This window comes from Mixophyes fleayi, chromosome 3, assembly GCF_038048845.1.
Source record: "Mixophyes fleayi isolate aMixFle1 chromosome 3, aMixFle1.hap1, whole genome shotgun sequence".
Lineage (NCBI taxonomy): Eukaryota > Metazoa > Chordata > Amphibia > Anura > Limnodynastidae > Mixophyes > Mixophyes fleayi.
Window position 1 is genome coordinate 204,069,130 of NC_134404.1, and position 27,505 is coordinate 204,096,634.

General features: G+C 40.6%; 1 protein-coding gene and 1 long non-coding RNA gene across 2 annotated transcripts in view; one reads left to right on the forward strand and one right to left on the reverse strand.

The window, feature by feature from the left end:
• The window catches only part of NKAIN2 (sodium/potassium transporting ATPase interacting 2), an 856,165-nt gene that overhangs the window by 698,306 nt on the left and 130,354 nt on the right, over positions 1–27,505 (forward strand). The gene's annotated exons all lie outside the window — the stretch shown is intronic.
• The window catches only part of LOC142144332 (uncharacterized), a 55,352-nt gene continuing 54,883 nt past the window's right edge, over positions 27,037–27,505 (reverse strand). Inside the window, exon 3 of the long non-coding RNA XR_012689687.1 lies at positions 27,037–27,376. This is a non-coding gene — a long non-coding RNA (uncharacterized LOC142144332). The remainder of the gene's footprint in view (positions 27,377–27,505) is intronic.

A 27,505-nucleotide genomic window follows, 5' to 3' on the forward strand; every position in this document is an offset into this window, starting at 1 on the left:
CATAATTGAAAATATCTGGCTTGTCCACAACATTGAACATGTATTCTGGCTCCTGCAGACAAGACAGACATACTGGCTTTGCTCCCTTTCCTCTAGTATTTCCTCCTGTTATCTCATTTAGACTGTGAGAAAACATACAATACTTCTGCGCTCTTTAAGGTTGTATTTGTCTAGGGCAGGCCAGGAGGGCACTTCAAAAACATCCACTAATTTCTATAGGAGCACATTGAGTACTACGTTAAACCCAGCATTGTGCTTCAATTTTTTCATTCATTTTTATCACACATTCATTCACATAGTCTATTCATTTCAATTGAGTTGTGTGTTACATGTAGACAGTCATTTGAAATGAAGGCTATAGAAATGAATAGACCTTAAACGTCAATAGAACTGCACAGCACTGCTAACTGTTTTTCTTACACATCAATCAAGATTCAACTAATCTCTATTGATGTGTGACCAAAACAGGGAGTGCCCAGTACTCCCCTTTACCTCCAGCCAATCACAAGCAGCTAATGCAAGAAAACCTATTATGATTGGCTGAGATGCAAAGGGGAGTACATATCAATTGCATTCACTCTCATTCTGTATCAAAGCTCAGAGACAACAGTTTGTGTTATCACATTTGATTAATAGAAGATTTGGATTGGCTTTCATTTTTGGATCACAAATTAAAGCCATTAAAGCCCTTTTTTAAAAAAAAATCTGTTTTGGCTTTCCCATTTAGATTACAAATTATCTTCAATGGTTTTCAAAGATGTAAGAATGTCATTGGATTAAAAATCCACTTTTTAACTTAGCTCTTTTTTTTTTCTACTTTTTTATGTAGTTTTTTTAATGTCAGAATGGTAAACGTATTTGATATCATAGAGATTCCACACACTAGCACTTTTTTCCAACATTGGTCATACTGAATAGCGACACAAAGAGGTTTTTATACCTGACACTCCTCCCACAGCCATAGTTTGATGGGCAGGTGACACCATCTTCTCTTTAAAAGGAAATACTCTCAGGTGCTCTGTTTGATTAGTCTTTCTCCAGACAGGCCCTCCTGCTGTGGGGGAAAAGGCACTGACCATGTAAGTAAATGAGACTTTAAACTATTATTTTGTTACACATATGTCTTCCAGCTGTTTACCTTTAAACTATGTGCACCACAGCAAGACTGTGTAAATCTGTTTGCATGCTTCCTCTGCAGATTGCCATCAAAATGCCTCCTTTGTTTTAATATTTATTTATTAAATTATTATATAGTATCTACATATTATGCAGCACTTTACAGAGAACATTTAATGATTCACATCAGTTCCTGCCTGTTATAATCCATATTGCCTACCACATGGACACACGCTAGGATTCATTTAATCAGAAGTCAATCAACCTTCCAGTATGTGTAGAGGACTTACCTGGCCGGGGCCGTCGTCATCCCTCGGGCGGCGGTTCCCTCAGTTCAGCCGGGACGGTGAGCCAATCAGGGCTCACCTCCCGGCCATTTCAAAAAGGAAAATGGCGACGGACCAATCCGGGCCCGCCATGTCATCACGTGGCGTCGCGTCGACGCTACGTGATGACGTTAGCGCGGCGCCGACTATTTAAGTCAGCGCGCGCGCCGCCATGTTCAGTTCGTCGGCGGAGAGAGCAGGAAGAGGACGTGTCGCGGAGAGCTGCGGGATCAAGACAAGAAGAGAAGACAGCGGAGACCAGCAGTGGCGGCAGAGAGCCCTTGTTAGGGCTAAGAGCGCCTCTGCTGCCTGAAGACCGGCGTGATCAAGAACAGAAGCCGGCGGCAGAGCGTAGAAGCGGCGGCAGACGGGGAAGGAGTCCAGGAGAAGCTCCCCGAAGACAGCCCCAGGTAAGGCCTTGCCAGGCAACTCCTCTCCCGGGCCCACGCCCGCAGCACATTTAGTAAAGTCGGGCACAAGGCCCGTTGGCACTATCTTAGGGGCACAAGGCCCAGGGACCTGGGCACTAGGCCCCAACGAAGTTAGTGGGCCAGTAGGCCATAGTATTGATATAAAGGGGACAAGCCCCTATTAGTTAGACAGGGGGCGTGAGAGCCCCAGGTGTATAAGGGCACAAGGCCCTTAGGTAGTTAGTGGCCTAGAGGCCATAGGAAGGCCAGAGGGCCTGGTTAGGGGCTAGTAGCCCGTAGGCTATTAAGGGCACAAGGCCCTAGTAGATAGCTAGGGAGGCCACAGGCCTCGGTAGGCAGGAGCTAGGACCCCTAGGTAGTAGGGCACAAGGCCCTAGTTAGTGGGCTCAGAGCCCTGAGTTAGAGAGGGGGCTGAGGCACATGAAACAGAGCAGAAGGCTCTGTGTGTAGCTGGGCAGAGACCCATGGTGTGTAGGGCATAAGGCCCTGGTGGTGTGTGGTAGAGGCGTGAGAGCCTCGTGAGTGTAGGCGCGGTCCTGTGTGAGGTGAGCACACGTGGTTAGGAGGTACAGTAGAGCGGAGGCTCCTGTGGTGCTGTAGCAACCTGCTGGTTGGCTAACAGCGGTGTGCTCTGGTAAGTAGCGTGCAAAGTACCGTATACTGTATTTATTCTGTCTGTGCGGCGAGTGTAGTTTACATTACGGTATTTTGGGGTGTGCTACATAACTGTGTCCAGGGGCAAGACGTCAGGCCCCCATTAAAGGTAGGCTCTTGTTCCTGTGGTTTCCTGTGCTAACCCGTGTTGTGGGGACAAGTGTAGTTACCAGCATACACATAGTCAGGGGAGAACACACGTAGTTTCCCTGTCCCTTAGGTCCCCGGGGTCACCCTGGTACCCAGAGGGGGTGGCTGAGTGAGTCGGTGGCAGTGCAGCACACCTTGAGGCAGTTCCAGGGGCTGCCGTGGTTCTGATCAAGGGTCCTCAAGGCCGGTTCCGTGCAGGTGGACCTGTGGTTCCGGACGTAGGGACACGTGTGAGATACCCGAGTACAGGCAGTCGGGCGGTTCAGTTCGATCGGCTGTTCCGTGCGGCAGTCGGCCCGCGGGTTAGTGTGCTGTTCTACTGAGCCTCAGCCGGGCTTAAAGAACCGGTCCTTAGGGTCCGTGGGTGACCCCATAGCAAGAAGGCAGCTTCTTGGTACGACCTGGGTGAGGGGGTTAGGAACCGCCCTCCGGTTTAGGCTGTGAACACCGGCTGGTGTTCCCCGTAGCGTGTAAGTGAGCAGTTCCGTTAGTGCACCACACCTAGTTAGGCATAGTGGTTTGACTAGTTGCGTTGCCGACCATTAGAACGTTGTTAGGGTCGGGTCGCTGTTGCAGTCAGTCCAGTTTGGTGGGTGCCATCTTAGTCTCACGGAGAGCGTAGAGGGAGGCTGTGTGTTCTTGTCATCCGCAGGAGTCGGGAAGGTGCAGGAGAACCGGATCGGAAGTGGCAGTGTCCCGGTGAGTATCACGCTCGATTCCTCCTTTCGGTTAGGCCCTCACCGGCAGGTGTGTGAGGTACTTGAGGCGGGATTAGTCCTCGGACTAGTCTTGGCCTTCAGTGCCTGTAGTCCCCCGCGTCTTGGCAAGAACAAAGTGAGGAGGCGGCAAGGAGCTTGGACTGACGGTGCCCTTGTTCTTTGCCGTAGTCTCGGACAGCCCTTACTGGGTAGACTCGGTTTAACTGTGTTTTTCCCTCTTAGGTGTTACTTGCGGGCGTCCGGAGAAAACCCAATCCGGGACCGAGGTAGGATCCAGTCATCCCCGCAGATCGTGGTAAATTCGGAGGTATTAGGAGTTAGTCGCCCTGTGAGGCACATCTCCGATAGGGACCTTACATATGTCTTTAGAGTGTTGGTGTTAACTGGAGCACCAGGAGGGAAACCATGCAAACACAGGGAGAACTTAAAACTCCACAAAGATAACGCCAACTTCAGAATTGAAGCCATGATTCAAATTCTGTGAGCCAACAGTGCTAACCACTGTGCCTCTGTGGTGAACAATATCAGGGAGTGCTTTAAACTTTATTTTTTAGAAATGCTTGTCTGTGTTTATTTATGTCTTAATACTATATTTGTATAAGCGGTAGGGAATTTATTGATGCCATTCAGATTATGTTGGGTCCATTGGGATGCCACTTCAGCATCCTGATAGTTTATCATTATCCCAATGTCAGGAAGAGCACCACCATTTTTCAGATCAGTGCTGGCAGTCTTGTGAGGGTGAGGGGAGAACTTGTCTATTTGTGAGTTGCCCCTCTATTGACCTTGCAGCCCCATGTGGGCCAAGCTGGTACTGGTTCACATTATGGCATGGGGACCACACACTATGGATTATCTTGCTCTCTGGCCCAGAATGTTTAACCTTTAATAAAGTGACACTACGTTCGCTGTCCAATTTTATTGGAAACCAGCTGTACAGCACTGGTGCTAATTATGGATTTTAGGTGTGGAGGCTAGGTCTTCTTTATTATTATTTTGTATTTATTTACTAGTGGAGCTTCTCCTTTCATTTTAATAGACCATTTATTTTAATGGTGTTTCTACATGCTGAAAGTCCATTCAAATAAATAGAAAAGAACAGAAAAGCTCTGTGCTGTTTACATCTGAATGCATTAGCAAAAAAATGGAAACGCGTCCTGTGCATATGAACCGCTGCAAGATAACCTCATATTAAATGCATGCGCGGACGCCGGTGGTTAGGGTCATTGTTCATGGTTAAATAATAATTCTGCTAGTGTGCTTGAGTCTTTATAAATGTCCATATTCACAAATATTTAGCTGCACTAAACTCTTATATAATGTCAATTCAAGTTGGTAGCAAACAACACTGTTTTCAGAATTAACTAAAACCAACCGCAGCATAAAATGTGACCTGAAGTGGGCAGATGGTGAGTTGGGATGGATCACTGCAGGTTTTGGGGACTAGCTGTCCAAATAATTACCTGCATCTGTACAGTTTTCCTATAAAAGTGTGGGACAGGCTGCCTTATCTCTCACTCACTCGTCTTGGGGAAAATCAAGGAATTTAAAGCTAGAAGAAGTAGAAGACGTAATTTTCATGATTTCACTTTGCCTGTGTCTGACCACTGCATACTGCTATAAGACAATCAGCAGCAGCATATTATTACTCGCAATGAATGGCCATTCTTAAAAGCGATGATATGATTGATGCTGCAAACAGATAAGTGCTATATATTTATGTTTTCCGTGGAGACTATTGGATATATGTTGTGAGAAGAATTCTGGAGAGTTATCTGGTTTAGAGGAGACGTATGTCTCTGGGACTATTCCACTACAAGGCGAGAATCTGGTGTACATGCATTTATGGTGGAGTGCCATTAATCTCTCTGAAAGTGGATTATCATTATTATTATCCATAAAACAAGTGGTCTTCATAGGGCTATTTTGCATTTCAGTATAGTGACACCAATTAATATCTATTTGGATACAGAATGAATATTGGAACTTTTGTAGCATATCTGTATGAATTTTATTTTGATCATTTTTAAATAAGGTGATATATATGCATGCAGTTTTTTTGATTATTTTTTTCTTTTTCAATTCTCGAATGCGGATGTACATCACATATATTTATAACAGAGATCTCTTAGGCTTGTGATATACCGGTATATGATTAAGCAATTTTAGGTTTTTGCATATATGATTGTATTTTATTTATATACAAGAATAAATAACTAAATTGTCAATTCTATCAGCGCTTCCTTATTGATATTGTTTATGTGCTTTGTGGCGATTTCAGCAGTTTGCCAAAGGGAGCTGCAGATATTGAATTAGTATATTTGTGCGTTGGGTTGTGTAGGTCATATAGTGTCTGATGTGTTGTTCGCTTGTTAATTGCAACCTGAAAAACAAAACTAGCTGTGGGATAATTCCACCTTATCTGCTGGACTGTATCTCCATTAAAGACTGTTTTGTTGAAGTATGCCACCATCTACTCCAAAAAATATCTTTCATGAACTTGTCACAATATATATGTGAGCGGTATATTTGACTTGTGGTCCACACATGCCAACTTGCAAGATACTCTCCCATAGAGCTCAGCCTATAGTCCAGTTGCACTGGCACCAGTTTGCATAGCGGAAATTACAAAAATTTTCACAGCACATACTCAGAGAGCACATGCGGATTGGGGGAGGGTAGGGATGATCTAATGTAGTCCAGGTACAGTAATGGCATCTTAACAGAAATGTGGTTCATGTAGACCAGCACAGAAATGCATATACACCTGTCAAAGCTAGATTAAGGCTTTGGGGGGCCCAGGGCAATTGGGACAGGGGGCCCCTTTTGTCTAAAATGAAGGGTATACTGTCGGCATTCACAAGAGAGAAAACTGTATTATTGTTACACTTGTATCTCTCGTATCTCATTTTACCCTCCATGTCTCTCTCATTCCCCTTCCATGCCTCTTTCATTGCAGTGATCTCTGTACCTCTTTCAATGCAGCCTCCCACCCATGCTCCTCTCATTGCATACTTCTCCGCGCCCCTTGCATTCCAGCCCCCCTCCGCGCCCCTCTTGTATTGCTGCTCCCCTCCAAATAGCTAGTTCAAATTCTTACCCTTTAGCTGGATTTTCTCTTAACTCTAAATGAGGCTCATTGTGCAGAGCAAGTTCTTGTATGCAGGAATCTAAAGATAGTGATATAATTAATGTGTGCTCTATAGCAGGGTGAGAAATAAGTGTACCTGAAATGGGACAACTAACTATAATAATCTCTGCACCTCTTATGTTGTCACAGGATAATCCAGGATCGGACTCTGAGGTCTTCTCACCAGTTTGATTAGCCATTCATAGGTTAATATACTGTTTAATGATCTGTTCACTTCATGTGGGTGCTCTAGTCTCAATGTGAACTCTTGCCTTTCACGAAGGTAAAGGTAAAATATGACTTGTTTTTAGAACCAATAGCCAGTTGTTAAGATACTGAAAAATGTTACAAAAAATACTGATCTCTAGGGTTTCACAAATCTGCATTACCTGTAGCAAACTCTAAGGCCCATCTAGCTGTGCAGAGAATGAAAACATGAGCATTCTGTCACATGGTAAGTCACATGGTCACTCCAAAAACCATCTACCACTATGAACCAGCCACAGCCAGCTAATTCTGCTCCGCCAGCCACAGGTTTTGTATTTTATTTTAAACATTGTTCTGAAAACAGATAGAGGAGCATATGCTGGAATCTTTATTACAAACCAAAGGGTACCATGGCACACAATTGCTTCAATTGCTGTACACACCAATGGGGGTTGTGTTAGCACAATATAATTAACTTACATATTTTACTCCCTTTCTGTGCTACCAGAGCTCAGACTTGGTACACCTCCTACAGTTTGAAATTCCATTAACTATTCATTATCAATGACATTAGGTATTAGGAAAGCTCAGGGGGTTCCTTGACAATCTGGTGTTAGATAAATATAATTTTTATAATATTTTCTAAAGAGAAAAAAAATAATATATGCATAAAGCACTACAAAAGATCTATCTATATACATTTGAAGCAATCCTGCAGTGAAAATTTCTGTTTTAAACAGCATTGTGTTTCTATATCTTTCATTGCAGCCCTACCCCCTATTGGTCTTATTAAAGCTCCCCTCCTATAGGACTCATTGAAACCCCAACCCTTATAGGTCTCTGTGATGATTAAGAAGTATATCTAATTAGTGACTGATATATTCTGTTGAATTCATGTATGACAATGTGTATTGTATATAACCTTGTAATGTAATCTCAACGTGTGCTTTGCTAGATGACATGAGTTTGAACCTATGCGAGTCTTTTGAAACTAGCCAGGCCCGGGATAGATAAGGATCTTCGAGGAGTTTGAAGCCCCAAAGTTATAAATCATCTAGCCACTCGAGCAGAGGTGAGAGATTTTCTGAGCTGCCCAAACATATATCTCAGTGATAGATAATTTACTTAGGAAAGCTCTGTGTCATTTTGGGTATCAATCTGACTGAAAATGTAATTACTAAGGTGGGGGTGAAGAGCCTGTAAGAAGGGTTTAAAATCTGACTTAGACAAGAATGTGTGCAGTTTCATTAGGGGGTCTATCAAGACTGAAATGTCTCATCTTTGGCAACTGTGTTCCCTCACACACCAGGGGGTAAATGTATCATGCTGAGAGTTTTCCGGCGGGTTTGAAAAGTGGAGATGTTGCCTATGACAACCAATCAGATTCTATTTACCCCCAGGTCTTAACTAGTAAGTAGTGACTCTTCATTGTGAAATTACAAAGCCCAGGGAGGCTCATGTTACATGTGTATATAATTTAAGTGTGAAACATTAATAAGTGGTTCTGGTGAATGTAAGGACACCATAATAAATCCTTTGTGGTGGCAGAAAAGGTGTATTCATTGCTAAGTGACTAAGGTGATGCCAGTCACGGCCAGCTGTTCAGTTTGCTGTATCTGGGACAGGCTGGGCGTTCGTGACAGTCTCATTAGTCTCATTTCCTATTGGTCTATTGCAGACCCCCCTGATAGTTCTTATTGTAGCCAATATCATTGGTGTCATTGTAGCCCCCTACATAGGTCTCACTGTAGCCTCCCCTCCTCATCATAGGTCTAATTGTAGCCTTGCCCCCCCAGTACTCTCATAGTAGCCTCATTCACATAGCACTAGCTAGCCGCTTGTGAGTGGCTGATTCACCCCTGAAGCTGATAGGCACTTTCTGCATTGATCAATCATGTATTAGTGTATTTTGTGGGATTTTATATGAATTTTGTGTGTGTATGTGGATGTATGTATGTATGTATGTATGTATGCCTGACGTAACCTGCCACATATGCTTTTGGTGCAGAACTGGGCACATCTTGAGATGTCTCCAACTCAGCATATGGCATACATTAGGGTTTTTGTTAATAGACAGGGGTTTTTAAGCATAAATTGCTCCCAATATGCTCCAACTCAGCATTAGGCCCAATATGTTACGTTTCCCTTTTGAAGCGTAGTGTGCCTGCACAAATTAATTTAGTCAGGATTCTTCTATGTCTTTGTATATTGTCTACATGCATGCCCTACTCCAGTGTTGGCTAACCTGTGACACTCCAGGTGTTGTGAAACTACAAGTCCCAGCATACCCTTCCAGCAATAAGCTGCTATATATTGGCAAAGTATGCTGGGACTTGTAGTTTCACAACACCTGGCGTGTCAAAGGCTAGGCAAAACTGCCCTACTCTCTACACTTGTAAACAATATGGCTCTGAAAAGAGTAATAATGCAAGTTGTAATTGTGTAGTGTGTTTTATTAATCTAATACGTAACAAGTACCTTTTTGCATTTTTAGAAAAAACTTAGCATGTGGTCTCTGAACAGCATTTCTGAGTGACAATGACAGTCTGTTCCATTGCGTGATTTGCTGTTACAATTCCCAATTCACTGTACAAGTCCTCACTGTTACGACCTTTGTGGGTAGACCTACCACTCAGCTGTCATTGTGTTGTATACATTGCTTAATTTTGGAAGAGGATTTATATAGCATTCTGTCTCATGACAACTTACTCAAAATTACTGCATTGATTTCTCTAGTTGAAAAGTTATAGTCTTAAACCATTTTCTTTCTACCATGGGACAGATTTAGAAGTTTAAGCCTTCAGGACTATTTATTAGTTTTCATCCTGACATCTAATATTCCATTGGATTTATTTTGAAATTCTTAGTAAATACATCTTTTATTCTTGTTATATGAGATGAGACAAACTGAAATTTATATACATAGAAAACTGTATAGATTGATACACAACATTCTTCTATGTCCTGTTTTACCACAATGTCTGGCAGTGATAATAATAATAATAATAATAATAATAATAATAATAATAATATCTTTTACCTGGATCTGCAATACATTTCCACAGTACAGCTTACTTCATGCAACTAATTGTATGAACAATTATTATTATTGTTACCTTTTATTTATAAGATACCACAAAGTACCCTCATACATACTGGGATGAAAAAAGTACACATTTAAAAAATTAAACAATGAATAGTTATACAATGAACAAACAGCTACAGAACATTAACCATACATGGGTACATGTAACCTGAATAATATATGGATGTAATTAACAGAACAGATTGTAAGGCATGCAGAAATCAATTCAGCATAAGACATGACAGGGACAAGTGAGAAATACAGGGAGTGGACAGACATGAGACAAAAGGTAGAGGATCCTGTCATGAGAGCTTACGTTCTAAGTGAGGGAGACAATAGGAACAAGTGGAACAATAGGCATAGTGGGGCCCACTATAGTTTGAAGGTCTATAAGATGCTGAGGCCAGGATGGTGCTGGGACATAGATGGTACAGAGACCTGGAATGTCAAATGGTGCAGTGTCAGGTAGAGGTAATGCAGAGACCATGATGTTGCAGGTGCTTTTGGGACATGCTTATAATAGCAGGCAAAGTCTTTGCCTACATAAGTCTTTGCCGCAAAGACTTATGCAGGCTTTTAAAATGCAGTATGTAAATATATGTCTCTGATTCAACTGTTGTAGAGGGTGGAGTAGCTGCGCAATTAATACAGCAGACTAAGTCTGGGTACACACTACAGAAAATGTCTCCCAAAGTGATATCCTTCACGATTGTACCAACCACTGAACAAAAAAAGTCCTGATCAGCATGCCGATTCATGTGTACACACTAAACATGTTTTACACGATTTACCTTCAGATCTGTGCTCTTCATCTGTCATAACCATCAGCTGAAAAGATCAGGACTCTGCACACCCCATAGAGATCTATGGACACTGTCAGTCGTGAGTGCATACACACTGAAGAATTGGAACGTCATCGTTCCATTGTTGAAAAAGATTTTTATTTCTGGTTAAAAAATCAAACAATACGATGTGCTTTGGAATGATAAATGTTTATCGCTGAAGCGTACACACTAATGCAATATTGGGCGGTCATTTATCGCGTGTTTGGTCCAATCGTCTGAAAGCCCCGTAGTAACCAGTCTAATTATGGGGATGTCGGAAGGATATGTGATGACAGATCAAAAACCAAAGTTTCTTTAGGTGAGAAAAGGTAGATTAGATCTGAGTTCAAAACAGATTTCTCGAAGTGTGAAACATGCTTTCGACTGAAAATACAAAGGTAATATAATTTGTGTACAAAAATACTCTGAACTATACAAAACTACTAGTTGGTAACAAATGAAGCAACAGAAAGCAGGAGTTCTCCTCACCTAACTATAGATACAAAGAATCATACACACATGTAACTTTAGAAAAACAAAGAATAAATTGTGGCCTGCTAACTGAGAGGCCTATTTTAGAACATGCTGCAATAACCAATTTTTTTATTGTCACTCATCACAGTGATAAAAAAAAAAAAACGGTTAACCAAATGTTATCATTAAAATCTGTCCAGGCCAGTCTAAGGCTAGGTACACACTGGAGGTTTTTCAAACGATTGAGGCCAATCACCCGATAAACGACCACTCGACCACATATCGCATGAGTGTGTAGACTTAGACAATGAACGACAGTCATTCCGATGTGCAGATTGTCGTTTCATTTGGTTAGTTGTACTGTTTAATAATCTTGTTTTAATCACTTTCCGATAATGTAGTGTGTATGCACGCACGATCATGATCTCCATAGAGTTTACAGAGTCATGGGGGTATATTTATATAACTGCGGGTTTGAAAAAGTGGAGATGTTGCCTATAGCAACCAATCAGATTCTAGCTGTCATTTTGTAGAATGTACTAAATAAATGATAATTAGAAGCCGATTTGTTGCTATAGGCAACATCTCCACTTTTTCAAACCCGCAGTTTCGTAATATACCCCATTGTCTTTTCAGCCAATGCCGGCAATGAATATGACCTGGTGAGTAAATGTAGAGTGCTGTAGATGGAATAATTTGTTTGTTCTTTCTGAGACTGAATATTTCATTTCAGAATCACAGAAGCTAATGAAATCCGTTAGGACATGTGGATAGCTATAACAAGGCAGTTAATCAGTATGACAGGAATGAATGAATGACCATTGTGCTGTCATTTTCAAAATGACTATAGGACCAAATGAAGAGTACAAGTCTGAATGTAAATTGTGTATAGTGTGTGTGCATGAATTGCTGGACATGTCGGACCTTCAGTCCTAGGTACAATGGTAGATAACAGATTGGTCTGAAAATTCTCCAGTGTGTACCTAGCCTAAGGGGACATGTGCATGTGTGACCTGGCTAGCCGGCTCCTGCATGTGCAGTGAAAATGAAAGTCCAGACTTAGAAAAATAAATATTTTTTAAAAAATTGCCTAGCCCTATTATTGCTCTGAGAAATATACCCCTATGTGTGGATGTAAAACTTGTCCTATACAACCTATCATATGCTTTTTAAGGATTGCAAAGTACAAGCATAAAAGCAACCAAAATATACAAGTATAATAGTGTAAAATCAATATCATGACGATAAGCACAAAAAAAATACCAAGGTAATAAAAATAAAAACCTAGTGGAAACAGTGACCTCAGCCCACATTGCCGCACCAATATCAATATCTAATGTCTAAATTACATTTAACACAAGAATGTAAACAAAAAGTTATTGAGTATCAATCTATCATACAAATAAAGAACTAGACACTTACTGGCACTGTATATTAACAGAATATGACATTCGTCTGGCACTATCATTACCAGCCATAGCTCACAACGTTTGTCCCTCTGGCAACGGGACAGGGGTTTGGCCACAGAGCATGCTGGTGGTATGACCCCAGTTGTGTGTCTAGCACTCTTGAAGCGCTAGGATGCCCAGTTCTGTCCTCCCTTCCCCTCCAAACCCCTTTATTACTGTGTGCACCAGTGCGCATGGCACCCTTCACCGCTGCTCTGCCATGCAGCTCTGCCATGCAGAGCAACTGCAGACAGAATCTCCACCACCTTTCCCACCTATTAGGAAAAACTGTCCTGATCGTGATGTTGGGACAGAGCCCACAAATCAGGAAGGTCTCACCTAAATCCAAACAGTTGGTAGGTATGCACTATGTTAGATTATAATCTGTAGTCACACACATAGCAGGGGCGCACGGAGGATTGTCGGGGGGGGGGGGGGGGTTTCCCCCCGACCCAAAGAAAAAAAGACAACCAGAGAGAGAGCTGCTGCGCAGCTCCGTTTAGTCAGATTTGTCCTATACAGCAGCCGCGGCGCTGTCTAAGAAGCGTCCACGGCGGTGCTGTATACACTATAGCTCCGCCGCGGACGCTTCTTTGACAGCGCCGCGGCTGCTGTATAGGACAGTGGCCACTTAGTTAGCGCAGGGGGGGGTTTCTAGAGACTCAGAAACCCCCCCTGCGTGCCCCACTGTATAGAACCACATATTGAGATTACCCAAAGATTCTGGAGATCCTTAGGTATAGTAGAGGCTTGATAAAGAACTTTCACCAGACCCTCTGGTCTTTGTCAGAGAGAGGGTTTATCCTCCACATCCAGGGCTGGCTGGTCTGGGGGCCACAGAGCATCTGCACCCCAGACCAATCCCATAGTGGGCTACCTTGCACTGGGTCACTGGGCTACCTGCACTTTTTTTTTCTTAATAGGCTGCTGAGCCTATTAACAGCAATAGTCAAATCCAGCTATAAGGAGAAATTGGCTCTTCAGGCAATAGAGCGACTTATAAAACCTGCTATAGAGTACAATGTAATTACGAGTACAACTAGTTCACAGAAATCCAGCATTAAATACTGTAGCATTATACTATATACGTAAAAGCTTTTATAATAATTTCAGGAACTTTAGTGACCTAAATAACCAGTTTGTTTCTATCAAACATAATGCAATTGAGTAGTAACATATGAATTTCTTTACATTACCTTTCAGGCTTTCAATTGAATTCTATGAAACAAACAAATGTTTAATTGTTTTGTTTCATAGAATTTTTCTATTACAATGAGTAGGTGAACATTTAACTTTGATCAATTCATTATTCTTTCATTGTCAAGTTATTTGTGTATGCGCTTATGAAGATCATTAAAGTAAAGGTATTTATTTGTAAAAAAACAAATTGTTTAATATGTGTGGTACTGGTGAAACAGAAAACAAGTATATGTTTATTTACGAGAAGATCTGGTTAAATTATATATATATATATATATATAAAAACTATCTAATTAGGCAGCCTATAACACACCATTTTTGTTGGTGACTAGTAATCGCCCATCTCAGTTCACACAGGGTATATTTTAAAGCACAAAATAAGTAATTTTACAGATAAGAACTGCAAACTTCATAATATACTCAACATTTAGTATCTGTTGATATTATCCACTTTTCCCAAACACTTTAAGCATTCAAACTTGAAAGCAACCAGATGTATGAACAGATGTTATTTCCACAACAGTAGAAAGCACATTATCGTTGTAATAAAATGCGCAAAGGAAAGAATTCCATATTTATTTCTTACTTGCAATAAAGTTACAACAATGTGAGCTCAAAAGTGAGCCCTGAGATATCTACTATATAAATGCCTAGTGGCGTGTGTGTGTGAAAAAAAAAAAACAAGCTGCAGCGCCACCTGCTGGGCGGAGTTATACACTGACCTACTAAATTCTTAGTGTGTGTGGAAAAAAAACTCAAAGGACTGAAATTTGGTATACTAAGATGTTTTTAATTTGTTAATTTAATTTGTTAATTGTTAAAAGTGTCTATAAAGATTTTAAAAATATATATATATATTTCTTAAAGGAGAAGTGACAGTTGGGAGTGGTTGGTGGTTGCCGAGGGTGACAATGGGGAGTGGTTGGTGGTTGCCGGGGGTGACAGAGCGAGAGGAGTGTGATACTCAGGACCACTGAGAGAGATCTCTGTGTCTGGATAGACATCTGAATAGATGTGGCGATAAAGATGAAGGATGAGGTGATGGAGAAAAATTATGAGGTGGTGACATGTGGACAAAACTACTTTAAAAAAGGGCGCTTGCGTAGGGAAGTAACGCTCTTCCCCTGAGGAGGCTATGGCCCAAATACATGACAAGAACCTTTTTAACACCTTAAGTAGCTTGATTTGACTAGAATGCATGAGTATCATGCACGGGTTAACTTGTCTTTTATAAGAGGAAACATCAGTGTAAACTTCATGTGGGGAACAATTAGTTGTGGGTCTAGAAGCTGGGCCTCCACACTCTTGGATCCCAACTGTGGCCTGGTTTGCTCCAGTTTCCTCCCACACTAACAGAAAAACAAAACATGCTGCCGATAAAAGTGGACCCTGGTTTGTGTGGAAATTTTTTTGGAATGTAAGCATCAATGGGTCAGGTGCTGATGTGAATGACTATTCTCTGTACAGTGCTGCTTAATATGATGGGGCTATGTGATTAGCTGGTAATAGACAATACTTTGTACTTTATTGATTATTTTAACAGATCATTAGAATCATGTTCTTAAAGCTTCCATACAGCATAGTGTGCAAGGTACTTAATTAGTGTTTCCAGAATATTGCTCTGTAATTTACCTGTTATTAATGCTTCCAAACACTGCATGTGTGGAATTGTTCCTCTCCAACTGTCAGAGGGGCCTTCCGTGTAACAACAAGAAATGCTGGTAATCTAAGGGTAACAAGCTTATTACAAGAACACAAGAGGTGTGTAACTTACACAACATCTTTAATAACCATGTAAGATGACAACCTGCATTGTAACATACACAGTGACAGTTTTTTCCTGAGCATATACCATAAAGAATGATGTCACTCAGCAAGTGTTTTCAATGTCCGCGCAGCGGTCCCGCAGTGAGCACTGAGAGGTGTTTTATTTTCAATTATTTTTCCTAAAAATTGTCTATTTGTTTTTCTCTTCAATTTGGTGATTGCAATGTCACATTAAAGGTGGGAAAAGGTCTGACATTTAATCTGATTTATCTTGATTTCTGGCTTTACATCACAAATACCTGTATTTTTCAATAAGGGTGTGCATATTTTTTACATTGCTATATATTTAGCAGTGGAAATACAATATACCTGGCACTGTCTATTATATCATGCAATGACTTGCATGTCATAGGAGTGCCCAACAGAGCCCATGAGATCATGCCCAGCATATATACTCGGCAGCAGCAACACACTACTATAAGCCCATAATATGATACACTGCAATGACTGGTAGAATTTATAGTCTATAAATAGAGCTGTGATGACAAAAAACAATGGTGTGGGTTGTGATTGGAAACACTCAGTGCCAAATTCTGTATTTAAATGTGAATATTTAGTGTAACAGTTTTGAAAATTTTACTTTGTTACACAGTACTACATTAATACCGTACAACACAATGTCTGCAATACAGTAACAATGTATTACTTTAATACTACACAGTAACACAATATTATACTTAAACCTCACTGCATAATATCTAAAATAGTAACAAGAACACATTGCATATTATCTGTAAAATACAGTAACACTGTACTACAGCAACATCACATAGTAACATATAGTTGGTAACTGTCCTTATTTTTCAGGGATAGTCCCAGGTTTTAATGATTTATCCTCAGAAATGTTTAGTTCTAGAATCGTCCTTACTTTTTTCAATATGTGTGGGTGTCTAGTATATTTCGATTTTGCACGTAAGATGTGATACTCACTTTGCATTGTGTTCCTTCCTTTGGTCTTTATTACTTAACATTAAACATAATTATTTAAAATGCAAAAAGGTTACATAATCACTATGTTCATATTAACCATTGTGGTTCATAAGGGTTGTCAAGGCTGCATCAGACACAGGATTAGATTCACTTGCCAAGCAGAATAGTAGTATCCCTATAAACTATTATAAAATGTTAGTGATTAGGGCAAATCAGTGCTATATTAACTAGAGATGGGCGGGCTCGGTTCCCCGAGAACCGAACCCATCCGAACTTTGCTTATCCGAGTACTGAGCCGAGCAGGCTCGGTACTCTCCCGCCCGATCGGATTCCAAATCGAGGCCGAACGTCATCGTGACATTGTCGGATCTCGGGGCTCGGTTCTCGCGATACTTGAAAATTATAAATACCTGCCTCCACAGCAATCCATCGCCATTTGACAGGGAGAGAGCAGGGTGTAGTCACAGGCTGATTAGAGCAGGGACAGAGATTACAATTGATAGAGAAGAGAGGAGGATAGAGGAGTCTTTTTTTTTTTTTTTTTTCTTTCAATATTTGGCACTACACGTGCTTTGAGGTGTCCCCCATTCTTTTGCATTAATATTTCTGGCTTTCAAAAGTCCTGGTTGTCAGCAGACTTAAAATATAATATTTAGCACTCCCAAGTGCTTTTGGGGTGTCCCCCATTCTTTTGTATTAATATTTCTGGCTGTCAAGTCATATTTGTCAGCAGTATCTAAAATAATTTGTAGCACTACAAGTGCTTTGGGCTCATAATGGATTCAAAGCAGTCCACATATGAGCAGAATGAGCAACCAGGTTCTGTCACCAGTCCTGATGGTAGTGTTCCCAGTACGTCGTCTGGGAAAGGCGATGTCAAACTACAGTCTTTTGAAATCGGTCAAAAAAAACACACACAAAAAAAATGTACCATGTTCAAGGGAAAAAGAAGTGTAACTGAGGAAAAGTTAAGTGCCGATAAAAAAAAAAAATTGCCAACATGCCATTCTACACACGCAGTGGCAAAGAGAGAATGAGGCCTTCACCTTTGTCTATTAGTGGCAGATCAAAAAATGTTACTGAGCCGCCTTCTTGTATGGACACTCGTGACAAAGCAAAACCAAGTAATTTGGAGTCTAAAAGTGGTGCACAAGTACTGTTACGCGTGAAAGCCGAGTTGCAAGAAAACAGTAAGGCATTAGAGGATAATGTATGCTATGAATCAGAAATGACACCAATCCCTGTGAAGAGTCCATCCACCAGTGGTATGTCTAATCATGAGCATTCTGTTAGTGACAGTGTACCCATAAAGAAGGTTCCTTTCAGCAGTTCTGCTGATGTGTGCCAAAACAGCCCGAGTGTAGTCGGTGATACACCAAGTGAGGATGCCACTTTTGAATTTGAAGAGGATGAGGGGGAGATTTGCGTAAGCGACGAGGACACTAATGATGATGTTGATTATGATGCAGACAGATACCAAACTGCCTTTCTCAATTTCTATTTATATTCTAGACTCTATAACGGCTGAATAGTTTTCTATTTTACTCCTAGTGGAAAGGGGGTCTGATGCAGACAGATACCAAACTACCTTGGTCCATTTATTTTTACTTTCTAATTCCACAGTCTATGCAGGCTGCTTTTTTACCTATTCAGCTACAAGTGGAGGGTGTAATATACACCCAAAGATGATGGCTTCATTGCCAATAATCAAAGATGGAGGAGGTAGACAACCAGGTTTGTCTGTATAATTTGCAGGCAAGTGTTCGCATTAAGGACGGCCTACCAGGGATTAAACTGTTTTTTTTCATAATTTATTAGCTTTAGAATTACCTTACTTATCCAAGAAACTAGTGGAGCACTAAACTAGGTTATTTTAGACCCAAAAAATTGTATTTTTTAAAAAAATGGCAAAACAAAACCAAAACAAAAACACGCAATGACGGTTTGGCAAAACCAAAACACGACTGTAATCCAGATCCAAAACCAAAACACGGGGGTCAGTGAGCATCTCTAATATTAACACTGCATAATATCTACAATCCACTAGCATTGCACAGTAACAGCAAACACACACTTTTTTTGTACAGCTCCAATATTAATGAAAACAAAGTTGTCATACAACCATAAAAGCCGTAACTCAAAACTTTCCCAATCAAATGGACTGCTCCGCTGTCCTATCAGCCAATATCTTTAACACAACTGAAGGAATATTGGGAGGTATAAGCAAAGTAAAAGTAGTATCAAGGAATATCAAAATAAATAGGAAATGAACAATACCTATTTTCATCAATGTGACTTAAACCTGAAAATATTAATTATATGATATGCCAAAAAACACATAGGGCCTGATGCAGAGTTGATCGCAAATTGGGCAGAATTTACCCTAAAAAATAATTTACTAGTCACTGACACTTACGTCCCACTTGTGCCCATCCATTTATGTTATGTGCAACAAACACATTCGCTATTAAGCATCAATAAAACATTTCCTGTGCGAAATCAGAAGTTGTTAAACAAAATTGTGCTTAAACACGAAAACATCATATATGCACAAAATAAATACTGATCTGTGGTTCAATCACAAACCGCCAATCACAAGCAGTGTCTAGTGCAGTAGACCATCCCCACCATCTGCTATTTGCACCTACTCCTCTCACCCGCAAATTATACAGCTTTCTTAGGGGGTATATGCATCTTTTTTTCCAGTCCGCAGCCGTGTGTAACTGTTTGTAACTGTACTCCGCCTACGTAAGAATTCCTCTTCACATTTCATTTTTTTGCAGAAAGACTGGTGTAAGTAGCAGCATCACGCAAATCTGCATGGGCAGATTTCATGTAAGATAGGTCACACGAACTGGCATAGTACTCACTCTTCATCAGCCGCATCTCTAAGTTCGAAAATCACTGAATAATTGAAAGGGGCTCTTGATTATAAGATACTCTGTAATTGGAAATACAGGACACAAACTCAAATCAATGTATAATAGTGCTCATATTAGAGAACATATCCCCAGCAATAATTGTATATATCAACTGCTTGTATTGTCTGATAGGAACAAATGTCCCAAAGCACAATTATTATTTAATAAGATGCTACAAAAAAAAATTCAGCTTGTTTGCACTAATTTCTCCTTCCAGGGCCTGATTCATTAAGGAATGTAAATACCAATACACAGGTCCGCCATCAGGGGGGTACGGCCAGTACTGCTGTGAGGGGCCCGGACAGACGTCTCTGTCCGGACTCCCTGTGTATCAGTGATCGGGGGACAGAGCAGCAGCATCGTGAAGGAGAAGGTAAGTTAATGAGCTATTTTTTTTAAGGGGGGGGGAGAGGGAGAGCCTAGGGGACCTGATCTGTGGAGGAAGGGAGAGGGGGATCTTAATTGTGGAGGGGGGAGGGAGAAGGGGATCTTAACTGTGATTGGGGGGAGAGAGGGGGACATTAACTATGGGAGGGGGGAGAGGAGGACATTAACTGTGGGTGGGACATTAACTGGGGGGGGGGGACATTTACTGTGATGAGGGAGTGGGGGGGAATGTACTGTGATGAGGAATAGGGGACGCATGTATGGCGTAGATTGAGGGGTGCACATGTATGGGGAGGGGGTAGATGTATGTGGAGGGGGGTAGATGTATGTGGAGGGAGGCACATGTATGGGGAGGGGGGGCCCCACCAGATTAACTAGTACTGAACCCAGGGAGGGGGGGGCGTCAGATTAATTAGTACCACAGTTTCTGATGGCAGCCCTGCTGATACATGCTGTATTTTGTGTTAAATTCCAATGCGCATGCCCAGAAATGGACCATATGCCAGGGAACGCAAGTGCATGAAATTCATCTTCGAGCACAATGGACACTTCCGACAGCCTGCAATGTCATGGACGGAATGGGGGAGGGGAAGGGGCATATGCATGTAGTCAATGTACAGTAATGCCAAGCTGGAACACATGCAGCAGCGCCTGATTCAAGCTTTAGGCATCTCTGAGGTACGTGATTTTTTGACGCAAGTAAGTGCCGATTACTAGTGATGACGGTCATGTATGCATGTTAGAACAAACAAGAGCAACGTTAAAATTGTATGTACAGTAGATATTAATAACCTGATAAATGTAGTTCATGGGGGAAAAACAAACTTTTTTTAATGGTTTTTCATTAATGACTACATTAACAGGTGACATTAATTGAATATATTAAACATATATGCTGTATGTATGCTGCAGTGTATTGTATTGTAAAGTCATGGCAGGGCATATCTAGACACATACAAACAAGAGATATGTATATACTTAGCTTTGGGGATGATCAGTGGTACAAATGGTCATCAGGGAGTCCCAACACCTATACAAGTCCTGACAGGTTTAATTGCTTTTCATTTAATCTTTGACACAGCACTTCAGTCCAAAGATGAAACTGCTAGTGTGAGATGCAAGGCTCCTACTTATTCTGCAAAATGTTATAAACACATACCTCCCAACTGTCCTGATTTTGGCAGAATATCCCCTCAGAAGGGGCGTGACTTAACAGGTAAGTGGGCAGGGTTTGCCAAAATATGTTTGTGTAGTGGTGGAATTTGGTTGGATCAGGGTGGGGCTTCTTGTATAACACTTTCGGAATTCTAAATATTGGAAGGTATGTGGATAGTACATGATACATAAATACAAGAAGGATCCTAGTTATTGAAATAATAAACACATACATTGCACAATAGAACAATAGATGTCTAAATCTAGATTTGTGATTATATAACAAAATCAATAAGCATTATATAATAGAACTATGTGTATACTATAAGATTCTGTTAAGGGCAGAGTAGTGTGAGATCCTCAACTGCTAGAACCGCTTTGCATGATGTTCACCTTTGCAGGCCCCTTTTCCGAGAAACTTGTTACTTTCCACAGTACTCAGTTGCTCCCAGGACTTAGACTAGGGTAGTAGTAGTTGTTGATATAGCACCTGCCCGGTGGAAAGGACAGAACACAGTAGGAGGTAATGAGCAACCAGGGTATATTAGCAAAACTTTGAGCTAGACAGGCATGGGTTTATGTGGAGCAAATCCGATTAACAAAGCCAAGAGTCGAGTTTATTCTTATAAACAATCCGGGACAAAAACTGATAGCAGGTCAGGTTACAAGGCACACTAGATCAAGCAGGAACTTTCACCAGCATTGGTATGCTTCCAGGAAGAGGTTTATAAAGGCAGCACCTCCAATCAGAACTGCAGGACGATTAGTTGCATGAATGTAGTAGGTGATTGCACACATGAGGCTGTCAGAATGAGAGCTGAATGAAGCTTGTAACTATTTGCCTAGCAATCAGCTGAATCAGTGAACTGCAGGAATGATCCTAAACATAGTTGTAGCAGTACTTGCACAGATGATAGATCAAACAAACAGGAGAGCTCCTATTAACAGATTCCTAGCTATTTATCCTGTCCCAGAATAAACAGTAAGAAATATTGTTTGTTACATTACTTTCCAACAGTATGATGATTCCTGGCTATTTATACAGCAAACTTATATGAACATTACAAAATAGAACAATGCATGGTTCCTTAATCCAGAGTAGGGGGTAAGGTGTAGTATGTTTCCTTAATTGTTTACTAACACACAGTGGTATTGAAGAAACAATATGTTAAACATGTTCTAAGAAACAAACATTCTCTTAACCCCATATTCACTACACATGATCACACCGTGTCCCAATTTGGAAAAGTGTAATGAGGCATGCATAAGCGAAGGGCCATCATCCCACAATAACACAATCCAACCTCATCATATAATCCGTAAAAAACATAATACAGCTGGACCCAATTTCTCTGCATAGCCTCATTTAGGCAGTATCACATTACTGTACTGTGTGTAGGCATATTTCCTCCTCTCTAATACCATACTATCAGAATAGCCAAACCTTGTACAGCAAAGTTACATTACCACACACCGTGGCACTAAATGCGGCAATTGCTATACTGCTTACCATCATTGCTCAAAAGAGGCAGAGCAAAAATACAGTAAAAGCAGACGACGCTAAAATTCACTAACTAAAGCCACGCTATACTATTCATTGTAAAAAAAAAAATCAAAAATTAAAAATTAGTTGTGCCCATATATATTTATATATGTAAACAATCTACTACTTTATACTGTTTCCTCATTACTGAGTGAATACAGCACTTCCCAACCCGATATACTGATTCATTATAAAAATAATAATTGATATGACATGCTATTTATACCCGTGATTGCTTTGTTTAATTATTTTTTACAAATCGCATAAATGTTATGTAACCTTTAACAGCCATTTACGAATATCTAATTCCGATGGGTTACAACACATCATATTGTTAAATTGCCCTATCTGTGTTTGAGAAGCATCCATTAAAGAAGCTTTTGTAGGTCTGAATTTGTGGCTGCTTTTATCATATACACAACACAAAGAGACCTAGCAGAATGAAAGCCAAGAGTATTAGTTCAGATGCAGGACATAGTGAAGGAACCATTATTGTGACCCTGCAAATCTTCATTTTTTTTTATACCTAGGAGCTCAGTTCACACAGAAATGCAGAGATTCTATTTAATCACCATTAGTTTCCTCCTGCTTCATGTGGAGAAAAAGTGTCTGGATCAATACGAGTTCTAAAAGAATTACTGGCATGACAAATGAACAGCGTTACCTTGACAACTCGAAACGTCTTTACCAAGGATTGCAAAATAATTAAATTCACTAAGGCACCCAAAGTATTCGACACATATAACATAATAGTAAAGTCATTAAAGGTCGTGCTTATGAGTGCCTTTATAAATATATAGACAAGTAAATCCTCATTTACCCTTTTAGTCATATTTGTGTTTTTAAACACCACAACATTTAAATGATCTACTAAAACTGAAAATAAAACATAACATAGTTAATAATTTATTATTTATAATCATTGTTAATGAACACCTGTTATCATTATGACACCAGAAATAAATGTAGGCTAGGTAGCATTTGACAGGCTGCACCACTGCAGAGTTCTTCAGATTCTGGCTGCAAGTTATTGACATACTGGGATAAGCTAATGTCGGTGCATTTGTAAGTAATGATAGGTGTTATGTTATGTGTAGCCCCCTGTTCATTGGAAGTGTGGTATATGCCTCACTTTGGCAACTGCCTCTTGATCAGTCTCTGCCAAGCTAGCTTAGGTCTGTTCATCTCAGGTATTGGTGGGTTTAAAGTGAACAAGTGTCCCTTTGTAGGTTTAGTAATTATGTAGTTGATGAGCAGCTCACCTAGGTGTAGTAGTATAGTACACAAACAGTTGTTATAAAGAATGAGCACCAGATCCTCTCTCAGGATGAAGTAAAGGCACGGTTTGTTTATATCTTTATTTCTCCTGCATGGTCCTTATTCACATATGAAGGCAGTGGCTCACATGGTAGTTCCAAGAACTAGCACTCTTGCTACTTCAAGACTATAACTTTGTTTCTCTATATTGTCAGCCTCTACATTCCCCTTATAATAACTCAGCATTGTGTCTCTACCAGCTGCTACCCTGTAGTATCTCAAGGGTAGAATTGGTACACATGGCCCTGCCAATGGTCTCACAGCCCTTGCTTGATTCCCTGATGCAGTGATGTCCAACCAGTGGCTTTCCATGTGTTGAGCCTAAAAGCCCTAGCAAGCTTTGCCAGTAGATAGCCAGCCAATAAATGGCAGGGCATGCTAGGACTTGTAGCTTCATAATACTTGGAAAGCCTAAGATAGACCAGGTCAGGCTTACTATCTTCTGCTCCTCTCTTTGTTATATCAACCTCTCATGTACTAAGTATATCTCTGACTCCACATATGTTGACTGAGTTCTGAAGCCTTCTACTCTGAACACAGGTTTGCTTTATGCATGTCAATAAGCTCACTTGGAATTCACTAAACTTTAACTTCCAAGGTCAATTATAGTCATGTCTAACTATTTCACCACTTTCCCAAGCAACAAGTCAACAGGGTTTTCTGGGGGGTCTTTCCTCCCTTTCTTTCTCTTGGATATTTGTTTTTTTTAGGGAAAGGAGACTTTGATGCTCCACATGGTATTTGTCTGTCCCAAGGTTGGACTTCCTAACACACAAGACGTCACTCACACTTGTACTTTAAAGGGGTGCGCATGTTATATAAGTTCTGTGTAGTGTCCGATGGTTCTGTTTGGATCCTGAGTGCACTGTTGCTTCTGGCTTTCTGCCATTTTCCTGCCTGATTCCTGATTTTGCCTTTTATCAGCTTGCTCTTGACTTTGGATTTGAACTATTTTCATGCATACTGAATTGGTGCTGCATTTGCTAGCATCATGCAATGGACCTTGATGTTAATATCACTTTAGAAATAGTACTATCCCCTATTTTTATTGGAGTGTCATTTGATGTGCTTTGACACACAGTATAGTGTAAGTAAGGCCATACATTCAAATGATAAAACAATAAATTTAAATGACATTTGAAACATGGGTATGCTGGCATTTGTAGTTACACAAGCACTAGCATACATATGAAGTTTATTGGCTATCAGGGCTTGCTGGAACCAGTAGTGCACATATTAAAATTCTGCTGTCATCCTCCCCCTGCATTAGCAGTAACCAGCCCAGGCTATGAGCACTGGTGCATGAAAAAACTTTGGTGTGGGCATGACTTGTTTTGAAATTATTTAAATATTTTAATCTTTAATTTTAACACTACAAAGATCCATGCTGTTGATCTTTGATCCAGGGATCAAGCACCCGCAAAAGCTATGCCGCCTGACAGGTGTATCTGCTGATAAATTCACTTCTGAATGATTCACACTTACATTATCATGCCCTTACTATACGCATCCTATTCTTGCCTGCTCTTATTTATTGTTTTCACTTGCAATGCTGCCATATATACATATATGAGCAAGTTGCAGATACAAAGTCCATTGACTACTGTAGAACTTAGGTTACTTGTGGGACTTTAGATATATTTAACTGGTACTTCAGTCTGTTAAATATAATGCAAAGTAACATTTATTCATAAAGGAATAAACATATGCAAAACTAATAGAGTAATATTTTTTTTAAAAAAAGCAATTAATGGAAAAAGAATGGCTTGGAATATACTTGGATTGAGTGCTTCCAATACACACATTAGGAGGGTCTTGGCATAATCTAAAACATTTGAACTGATACATGCGGCACAATTACCATCATACATGTTAAAAAATGCTGAAAAGATCAAGAGGCTTTTTCATGTGAGTAGATGGTTAGTTGGATGCTGACAACTAACTGGTTCGTCCGTTGGGTCCATCTGTGTGTTATGGAATTTAGACTGTTAGCGCCAATATGGGCAGGGACTGATTTGAATGACAAATATTCTCTGTATATCGCTGCATAATTGTTGGTGCTATATAAATAAAGGATAATGATGCAAACTTTGAGTATCTCCTTCCAACACACAATCTCCCTGGGGTTTTAAAACACATAAATGGAAGAAATTCAGAAATACATATCTGCCATTTATCACTTTCCCTGTGTCTGTCACACCACCTAGTGCATTTCAAGGTGCACACCCATGGTCTTTTAAAATAACCCAAATGTCATCCCACAAAACAAAATCTAATTTTTGCATGTCACTGCAAAAGTGGGCACAATCATGCACATAATCTGTAGTCTACAAACATATGTGCTCCAGCAGACGCTGCCAATTTGGCGAACACATCCATGTATTTCCCCATGACATCGGCATTTGCACTTAGGGATTGCAATTTTACACAGTTGTAAATGACCTTTCAATCTAGCACAGTGATAATGCACTGTTTACATGTCAAGTCACCAACCAATAATTTTCAAGATTGCTACATTTATTATTTTAATGAAATGCAACATACACATTTTGGGGGAAAGAAACTATACTATAGGTATGAGCATATCTTTTAGAAGGTGAAGTTTGTTTTTAAATACACATATACTGAGTTTAAACAATATATGGGGCAGGAATAAAACAGATGGGACATTTCCTCTCCTAAATAAACAAATATTATTATTATTATTATTATTATTATTATTATTATCTTTTATTTGTTAGGCACCACAAGATTTCCGCAGCGCCGTACACAGTACAAACAGTAGACTATACAGGGTGAAACAGTACAAAGCAATAAACAAAAATACCAGTACTTCAGAAACTCCAGGCTAAAGCAACAAATACGGAGCAGAAGAACAGGTAGGGAGACAGGAGAGAAGAGGGCTCTGCTCATGTGTTCTTACATCCTAAAGGAGGGAAAACAGAACAGGCACAAGGGGAGCAAGGGAGAGAGCGAGTGGAGGAGATGAAGGGGTTAAGCGGATGGTTGGTAGGCTTTAAGAAAGAGGTGGGTTTTCAGTGCACGTTTGAAGGAGCACAGATTATGAGAGAGGCGGATGGAACAAGGGAGGTCTTTCCAGTGAAGGGGGGCTGCATGGGAAAAGTCTTGGATTCTGGAGTGGGAAGAGGTGATAAGAGTGGAGGAGAGCCGGCGGTTGTTGGCCGAGCGCAGGGAGTGAGCAGGAGTGTGAATGGAGAGGAGGTTAGAGATATAGGGGGCTGTAGAGTGGGAGAGAGCCTTGTAAGTGGTGGTGAGGAGCTTGAAAAGGATTCTGTAGGGGAAGGGAAGCCAGTGTATTGCGAGGCAGATGAGGAGCGGCGTGTGAGGAAGATGAGTCTAGCGGCTGCATTGAGTACAGAGCGGAGGGGGGAGAGATGGGAGTGGGGGAGGCCGGTGAGGTGAAATATTCCCCATTGCTTCTAAAGGAGTTACATTCTAGTTTCAGATCATAATTTCTTGTTTATGGAATTTAATACCAGGCAGTTTCTCCACGTAATTCTCCTGGTTGACCCTGTGAGCATGAGTAAAAAAGAAGCATTTTCTAGTAACAGTTAAACAAAGAGAATGTTAAGACGCTCATACCATCAAGGAACAATCATTCCATCTAAACAGACATAAAACCTTACATTTCAGAAAATAT